The sequence below is a fragment of the Doryrhamphus excisus genome, linkage group LG14, assembly GCF_037039965.1.
Source record: "Doryrhamphus excisus strain RoL-2023G ecotype Guam linkage group LG14, RoL_Dexc_Guam_v1.1, whole genome shotgun sequence".
In the NCBI taxonomy this organism is placed as follows: Eukaryota; Metazoa; Chordata; class Actinopteri; order Syngnathiformes; family Syngnathidae; genus Doryrhamphus; species Doryrhamphus excisus.
In genome coordinates this window covers 4,462,883-4,471,248 of record NC_136370.1, presented here as the reverse complement: position 1 = coordinate 4,471,248, position 8,366 = coordinate 4,462,883, and positions in this window count along the sequence as shown.

The window sequence follows — 8,366 nt, the reverse complement described above, 5'->3', positions numbered from 1 at the left end:
GTTCTGTCCTTCTAGATTGCGGAGATACTGTGTTAGATGGTTCTCCAGGTTGCATGCTGCTGCAGATGCTTCTGAGATGCTGTGTTTGATGGTTCCATAGAGGTCCTTCTACAGCAGATGCTTCTGTAGATAATGTATTATCAGATGTTACAAGGCGTTCACGATACCACACAGGTTCTCCGCCGTGCTCCTTCAAATAAGCCTGGCTCTTCAGACGTCTCCACACTTAATGCGTACAGAACTTTGTTGCACAGATAATCCCCCTGCGTGTGCGTGTGTGTGTGTGTGTGTGTGTCTGCTCTCCGGGCCTTCTGTATGTGGCTGTGAATGTGTGTGTCTGTGCGACGCAGGGTGTTAAAGCGACGCGCCGTGTGATGGCGACCGAGCGAGCACGTTGCGCGTTGCGCGTGGTGTCGCGGGTCCAGCCTTAATCCTTTAAAGCTGTGTAGTTGAAGCGTGCCCCATCAGCCCCATTGTGTCGACAGACAAAGAAGGCCTGTTCCAACTAAAGGCCGGTTAAAGCAACAAACCACTAATTATAGCATCCTGCCTCTCTATTATTCTTTGTCCTCAATTTTTTGCGCTCTCGTCCTCCCCATGAAGGCCAGACTGCGTACTGCGTCTGGATGTGTTCCAGCTGTGCGTGTGTTTGCTTGACTATCTGACAGCTTTGCCACGGTTCATGTGTTTGGGTCCTGTCAGCGCTGTCCTGTCACTGCTGTGTGAAAGGAAAAAAATCATTGCTTTTCTCTGAGTGGAGGATGAAAGAGTCTTTAGACTTCAAACGCCTGTGGGCCTCTGTGCCTTAGATTGCCTTGTGCTCTTTCCTCCTGCCGCCGTGTCACTTTTCCCGTACAAGGACAGGGGGGGGGGGGGGGGGGGCGGTGGCTGTGACGTTAAGTTGAGATGGGGAAGACGTGGGAACAACAATCAAGAATCAACAATTAGGCTAATTAAAATGCTGTCATTTTGCACGATAGCTATATCATGACGTAGCATGTATTTTGTATTGTATATACAGTATGAGTACCATGTCTGCGTATCTCCACTAAAAAGTATTCTGGCCACTAGGTGTCAGTAATGTTACCTTCACAAGACATGACGTTAAGATTACATTACCTTCACACTGCATGGACTCAGCCATGGCATGTCCGACATGATAGAGTGAAAAAGAGGTTTCCCTCCCAATCCATGTGGAAGTGGTACATTTTCTGGCTTCATACTTCATACTCTGTTTGAAACCTTTTAAAAAAACTCTAAAAAAGGCTAACTCGTCCGTTTGTCTCATGTTCCCACAGTGATCACGTAGCCTTCGCATAACAGTTGAGCAATGTGTTGTAAACAAAGAATAATAGAGTGTAAAGGTGACTCATTCATGTCTCTAATAATGGTAAAAATCATATTTCGACAGTCCTAAGAATCTGATTGAGCAGATGTTGATGCTAGCAACTTGTATAAGCTTTTTGTGATCCTGACAGGGACACCCACAGCAACGTCCAAACGCTCCAAACACAGAAATGATGCTAAACCAAACACACACAGGCCATGAAACAAATGCTCCAAATGCCAAAAACACACAAACGCTGCAAGTTTACAGAACAAAAGGTTTTCCAGGTGCACCTGAGGGACGTCCGTCTTTAAAGGGGTGAGTGGGATGTCCTGAAGAACATTGGCCAACTTTTGAAGAGGCGGAAAGAAAAGCTACGTTGTGTTTTTGTCTAACACGATATTTTGTTCTGTGAACTTGCTGTAGTTGTCTCATACATGGCATTTGCAGCATTTTCCCTTTTGACATGTGGAAACACATGTACAGGAAACAACTTAAACGCATGACCATTGACGGTGTAGTGGTTCACATAGGTGACCTTTCATTCACATACAAATTTCACCTGTTTTATGAGCAAATTTGGACTCAACTCTCAGCAAAAAGCCAAAAAACCACCAAAACATAGTCATGATGAATTATTAGAGGCTTATTAAAGGGGACCTATTATGCTTTTTCCACTATAAATGTAGTTAGAATGTTGTATTCTCGTATTAAACGAGAGATATGAGGTCTGCAAATTTGGAAGTGAGCCCTTAAAGAAGTTTGAGATGGCTCAAAACGCTCGGTTTCAAAAGGCGTGGTAAAATTGCCCCTTTATGATGTCACAGAGGTTCATAGTTAGGAAGCACTTTGGGTGTGTGACCAATCACAGCGGAGTGGGCATGCCCGGAGGCGGGCCATGGGTGGAAGAAATTAAAACAGAATGTTTTGGCAGGAAGTACAAATCAAAGGAAATACAGACGGAATAGTGTTCTGTGCGGGTTATTGTGTGTAGCTGCTCTACAGGAGATCACAACTCAATACAAAGGTTGGGAAAATGAGAATAGGTCCTCTTTGGTATGCTAAGAACTGGAGTTTTTGCGCAGCGGCTTCAGAAAAGTTCAGAAAAACGCTGCGAGTTTACGGAACAAAAGGTTTTGCAAGTGGACCTGAGGGACGTCTGTCTTTAAAGACGTGAGTGGGATGCCCAGAAGAATGTTGGCTGACTTTTGAAGAGGCGGAAAAAAAACGTACATTTTACGTTTGTCTTTGTCTTGTTCTGCGAACTTGCAGTATTTCTCTCATGCATGGCATTTGGCATTTGCAGCATTTAGGTTTTGTTGCTGACAAGTCATAGGAACAAATGAAAGGCATGACCATTGGTGGTGGAGTGGTTCATGTGACCTTTCATTCACATGCAGATTGCATTTTTCTTTAGTTTTAAAAACCACAAAATGTGGGCATGATTTATTCTTTAATGCTTCAGGAGATATGCATCTCTGCACAACCTTACAAAACCTTACAATCGGATTCAGATTATGCAGGTTTTGATGCTTTCTAAGAACAACATGCATGTGGTCGTTTGATCCTGTAACTACGATGGCCGACAGGGACAAACATGCAGCAACGTCCGGAAATGATCCTGAAAAAAACACACACACACACCATGAAACAAATAACCAAAAAAAAAAAAAACACACAAAAGCAAGTTTACATAACCAAAGGTTCTCCAGGTGCACCTGAGGGACGTGAGTGGGATGCCCAGAAGAAAGTTGGGTGACTTTTGAAGAGGCGGAATTGTCTAACACAATATTTTGTTGTGTGAAGTATTTCTCTCATACATGACATTTGTTGGATGTATGATTGGCAACAAGACCTAAGAACACGACCATTGGTGGTGTAGTGGTTCACACAGCAGACCTTTCATTCATTCATTCATTTTACACCGCTTATCCTCACGAGGGTCGCGGGGGTGCTGGAGCCTATCCCAGCTGTCTTTGGGCAAGAGGCGGGGTACACCCTGGACTGGTGGCCAGCCAATCACAGGGCACATATAGACAAACAACCATTCACACTCACATTCATACCTATGGACAATTTGGAGTCACCAATTAACCTAGCATGTTTTTGGAATGTGGGAGGAAACCCACGCATGCACGGCGGGAACATGCAAACTCCACACAGAGATGGCCGAGGGTGGAATTGAACCCTGGTCTCCTAGCTGTGAGGAGACAGCAGCAGACCTTTCATTCAGAAATGTAACCTTTTTTATGTCCAACTTTGGACTTTGCTCTTGCAGAAAAGCCACAAAAGTCAAAAATTCATGCAGGATTGATGCTTGCTGAGGTCTCATGAGGCACGCTGAGCTCTGCACTGATGTTTCTGTACGGCTCCTGAAAACATTGATCCAACTCTACAACCTCAGGGGGCGAGACGTCGGACGTGTAGAGGTTGCGCTGTGTTACAAATGCACAGTACGGCCGCGTTTTGATGCCGAGTGAGGAGGCCATCTATTTAAAAGTCACGCCGCATCGCCGTGGAGGCTTTGGTGTTTAGGCATGACAAATAGCGGTGCGACGGAGGCCGGTCAAACCCTCACGCAAACATTTACATTATTGTATCAGCGCTGCAACAAGACCTCTCCAATGCGCAAACACAAACAACGACACAAAACAGGCGGCGGCCTCTGCATTGCAGTAATGTGCTGCACACTTTTCTGCTCTGCTCTCAACCCAGCAGACAATCAGCAGCTCTCTGTGGACAACATCAGCATGAGGGAAATACCTAGAAAAGAGAAGGGAGAGGAAGGGGGGGTGTGGAGGTGAGGATGATGAGAAGGGGGGGGGGACTAAAGAGGACACAAGGAGATTTCAGCGAGGAGGAGATGAAAAGGGAGGAGAGAGATCAGCGAGCCGGCGTTTGCAGGCTTAAGGCTGCTGGAGGACTCGTTAATTTCTGTGCGTGAGACAGAGAGAGGGAGGGAAAGGACAGGAGCTTCTGGAGGTGGACACACCGATAAGCAACATTACAGCAGCTAACATCAAACAAGAGGCGCACGCTTACGAGGGGTGGAACGGTACATGTACTGGAAATCAGATTTGTTGCTACGGTACATGGGCGTACAAGACACAAACATGCGCGTGCATTAGTGATGTTTGTTGTTAGCTAATAATAGAAATATCATTGAATGTATAGCCCTAGGCTGCCAAAGCAGGGTACGCTAATTGACAACGTAGCTACATACATTGGTGTGTGAAAGCACAACACTCAGTGACGCAGTGCACTTCAGCGCCTTATCATGTCAACAGCGCAGGGAGTAGATGTTTACACACCGTTATGTTTCTTTTCAGGCCTGCTTTGTTTCAGCGACCTCCTGCAATTATTCGTTGGGCATTACAGGACCGTGTTTTGTTTGACCAAGTCTGAGCTATAAATGGAGTTAGAATGTTGTATTCTCATGTTAAACCATACCAACATTTCAGATAATGAGGTTTGGAAGTATAATCATTTGGAAGTGAGCCCTGAGAGAAGTTTGGAATGGCGCTGAGTTTTTTCTAAGCCTGGCTCACTGCGATGTCAGTGCCAGCCTTCCTTATATGAGCGCGTGCTGTAGGCTAGATACTCTCTCTGCCCTCCCCCAAGCTCTTCTCAGTTGACGATGTTAGCTAGTGTTTCTTCAGGTTTAAGGGGAAGCTACATTTGTTTACAATTGCTAACGAGGCAAACATCAGACACAAGTGGTTGGAGTTCCTGATTCCCTACCAGCAAAAGACTGGTAGAATGTTCAGCTGTCAACTGCATTTCACACTGGACTCTTTTGTGAACATGGGCCACCATGTAGCTGGACTAGCCAACAAACTTTCCAAAGTTACTTGGTCATGTCGAAGTGTCAGAAGAGCAAGCAGTAAGTAACAATTTATCAGTGTCCTAACTGTCTTTATTTTGGGTAGGTCATGGAGCAAAAGCGCTTGTCTGTGTAGCATTATAGAGTGTGCATACAGGGAGATAATAGTGGTAGTTCCGCAAAAAATGTGTAATGACCACATTGCTTGTTACCGATGTTGGAGCTAAAGCTAAAATGCCAAAGCTTACCATTCAGAGACGTCTGGAAGTAACCTCAGTTCTTCAGAAAGGTCGGACTGTCCAGCCTCTACTTCAGGATCGGATTTGGGATCCAACACATATGGCTATATGTTAAAAGTGGACATTTTAAAAAGATACATGACTGTTTATGATCAACTCCTATAACTCTACAAAGTTGGAAGTCCTCCCGAGCACTTGGGAGTAGGAGTAGGCGTGCTGTTGGTGGAATAAGTTAAAACAGTTTTCGCTGGAAGCACAAAATCCAAAGAAATACAGCTGGAATAGGTGCAGATTGTGGACGATCTAGAAAGCTTTTTGTGCTGGTTATTGTGTGTAGCTGCTCTATAGGAGTCCACAAGTCAATACAAGGGGCCGAAAAATAGGTCCCCATTAAGAAGGGGCCCCGGCGAGGCAGGAAAATGTGTGACATAAGGTGTTTATTCCAGTAAGCGGATGCGTGTCTGTTGGTGTGTCACTCTAAGCCGGTCGGCCGACGCTAAGACGGCAGGGGCCGGGCCCGCTTGACGTTTGAAACGTGTCACAAGACGACGACGATGGGCCTTTGTGGGAAGAAATGCACGAGTGGAGAGATTTCTTGAAAAACAGCTCTTAAAAAGGAAGTGGGCTTTAAAGCCATTTCCTGCTAGTTTTGATTTGACGAGAATATGCGCGAACGTGTCCCGCTTCCTGCCGTAGCGCTGCTTTTCTTCCAGAAAATTGGGAGGAAACGCGAGATGACCTGCTGATCAAGCACTGTGATGCTTTATATTACATTAATACTTTGAAATGTGATTTGCTTTTCCAATTTCCTCTCTTATAAGACTCAGCATATTGCATATCATTGAGGCCCACATCAGAAAGGCAAAAAATCCATGACATCACCGACGGCTGCATAAGTCAAAAAAAGTCCAAATGGGGATTTTATTTGAAAAGGTGGAGCCCAATGAGGAGTCTGAAGAAATCCAGTCTGATCAGTAGATCTGTACTTATAAGATGTGTTTATGTTTAAAGTCATCAGTTACAAATGGACTCTCACAAGGCCATCACGTCAGTAGACATGTTCTGCTGTTAAAGCAGAACGTATCCGATATGAGTGTGCCTTGTGTACAGATTTTTCCATTGTACACGATGGTTCGCCGTCGGAAGCTGGTATGCCCATCCTGCAATCGAAGTGAGTGGGCTGCACAAACCTCATACGACGCCCACACAAGTACGTCCCCAACATGAAGTACACCTAACATGCATGAGTCGCACGCTGCACTCATGATCTAAAAGCGCATTAAGCCAATTCTGTGATGTCTGGCGTGTCCCTGAATGCATCACACATTCTTGCAATGAGAATGAGGAAGTATCGTTCCCAGGATGACAGACTAGAGAGGTGTGTGAGTTGGTGATATCCACAGTACCTGGATATGGTGTTGGAATTGTACTGCTGTTGATGTGTCCAAGATCACAATGGAGTTAGAAACGAGAACCAGACTCTGTGTGACGTGTGGGGGCGCTTCACTGTGCTTCCGTCTGCCATCGTAACAGAGAGGCGTGCTTGCAATTCAATCACAATTCGATCTTTTAATGCATTTCTTTGCTACATTAACAGCATTCTTTAAGAAGGTTCTATTAGACATGTCAAAATCCAGGATTTCTACTTATTTTTGACTGCTGGGCCTTACAAAAATTGGAAATCGGGAAGGCTAGAATAAACAGACAAGCCAAAATGTTGTATCTGAGTAAATGATATATATCTGAACATAAAGCGAAAACACCATTACAGTAGCATGTGTGTACAGGGCCAAAACACATAAGAAATACACATTGACTCTTATGTCAAACACTCTGAAGCAGAAGTTTGGGGGAAAAAAATGACACACAAACCAGCATGACATTACGTGTATTAAACATAGCAGGCCACAAACACACCACACATCCCAACGTACCCATGTAACTGGATTCCAAAAGAAATATCTGCTTGTCATCATGTCAGAGGTTGCACTGATTTCTGTCAACTGGGCATTCTGGGAAATTGACAGAAAACATGGAACACAATTAGCATGTTTACAGAAGGCCAAAACACAACGAAATACAGTAAACCTCGGATATATCGGATTCAATTGTTCCCACTGGTTTTGTCCGATATAAGCGAAATCCGTTAAGTGCGTATACCGGAAAATGTCCGTTTTACGCATATATCGGATTTATATCCGGTATATGCGTTAATCGGATTTTATCCGTTATAAAAAGGCACTTCCTTGACTATGTTTCCAATGTACCTGGACTGGGCAATGAAAAGAGACGTAAGGTAATGAGAATTGAACTTTATTGGACTCTGAGCATAACAAATTGTTAATTAAGCTAGGCCCTGTTACGCCCTACGTTAGGCAGGCCTACGTTATTTCCAATAGTGAGGTTAAGATCTCATTCACTGCTGTGCTAGTATTATTGACGTCACTCACTTTTATATTTGTCCTAAATCTGGAGCCAGGAGAAAGACACGATGCGGCCATCCGATATATGCGAGGGAAATTGGAACGGGACTGGAGATTTTGGCCGAAATGGGCAAAATCCGTTATAAAAAATCCGATATATGCAATGAATTTTTATTGGAAATGCATTACAGAAAAATCGGTTCTTTTTTATCTGTCCGTTGTGAGCTTCCACTTTTTGAAAATGCTTCATTTAGGTCAAAAATAGGTGTGTACTAAATGTGTACTGTAATTTGCGGAACAGAAGCCGTTCCTTTTCAACACGTTTTGAACCCCACAGGTACTTGACAGCTAAAATAACTACGGTGCCTATGATGCATTTAGTGAATAGTGAATTTCCACAATAGAAGCTAATATCGCATGTTTTGAGCTCTATGCTGTGATCGTGTTTTGATCTGACAAATCTTAAGTAGGTTACGGCAGTCTCTGCTTGGTGGGCTGTTAAACTGTAAACTGCAAGTTTATAGCATGTATTCCTATGCAAACATCCCATGTTA